Here is a 1,224-nt window from a genome sequence, read left to right as displayed (position 1 = left end):
CGGAGCCTCGCGCGTTCCCGCCCCGCAGGGGCGGGGCCTTGTGACGTCAGGGCAGGCCGGGCTCTCCGCACTGCGGCTGCGCGGCCCGCGCAGTGCCCCGCCCCTCCCCGCCCCGAGTGTGAGGCCGAGGCGACCCGGCGGGTTGGTCGGCGTCGCGGGACCTGGGTGAAGCCCCCCGGACGCCTGTGGCTCCTAAGTCGGTGGTGGCGTCACCCCTGGGCGGCGCCTACTGCGACCCGTCCATTGTCCCCTCAGGTATCCAACGTGCAACGCAGGCCAGAAGACGCCCGCGCCCGGCAGGGCCCTTGAGCAGGTGCCTGCAGGACTGCCCACCTGGGGCTTCCGGTCTAAGAGAGATTCGGATAAATAAAGCCGGCGCAGGCGCCTGTCTTTTCAATGCCCGTGCTCTTCAGAGCAAAACAAAAAAACAGGGAAGTGGCGGTTAAGAGTGACCAAGCGCTGCTTCCGGTTCCGATAACGGAACTGGAAATTTGCTAACCGCTCCCTGTGACTTGTCCTTGTGCATTGCGTTTATTCAACCAAGGCAGATAATGTTTCCGACCTAACGGTCGTCCCAGGGGCTTGCTAATGCCGAAGTAGGGCATTCTGCAGCTCCAGGAATCCTCAGAGTGAGAGGTCGGAGGGGCAAAGACAGCCCTGGGGAACATTTCACCAGAGGGGAAAAGGAGAACCAAGAGTATGGCATCGGCGCTAGGGCGGAAAGAGGCTCGCAGTGCCGCATGCTGGGAAGGATTTAGGTGCAGTTAGTGTCGGGATTGCGCACTCTGACCAGGATTCGCTGGATGAAGGGGAAAGTCGCAGTCGGTAGGGCTGTTGGTCTGTTGGTATTAGACCAAAACCACACGGAGACTCGAACTCATACGCCTTTTTAGATAAGAAGAGGGCCCCAGAGTACCTTTGGTGTTCTAACATCATCTACTTTGGATAAACAGGAAAAATTTGAATAAATGTCTTGGAGACTGCACTCTATCAAGAAGTAGAGCTGAGGGAACCAGCAGTTAGTGTAATGGCTATGTCGCTGGACTCCCACGTGGTCAACCGCGGTTCGTGTCCCAGACCCGGTGGCTTAAACTCATGCCAGGCGCGTGTGCGTGCGTGCCCAAGATCCCGAGAGGAGAAGGGATTGCTGTGTGGCCATCCCCCCTGGGGGGTGATTTCTCGCTTTCTGTCTCTATGTCTCTGTCTGTCTGGCGAGCGCATGTG

The sequence above is a fragment of the Tupaia chinensis genome, unplaced genomic scaffold (genome assembly GCF_000334495.1).
Source record: "Tupaia chinensis unplaced genomic scaffold, TupChi_1.0 Scaffold000612_1, whole genome shotgun sequence".
In the NCBI taxonomy this organism is placed as follows: Eukaryota; Metazoa; Chordata; class Mammalia; order Scandentia; family Tupaiidae; genus Tupaia; species Tupaia belangeri.
The sequence above is the reverse complement of the archived record's forward strand: the minus strand, read 5'-3'. Positions refer to the sequence as shown.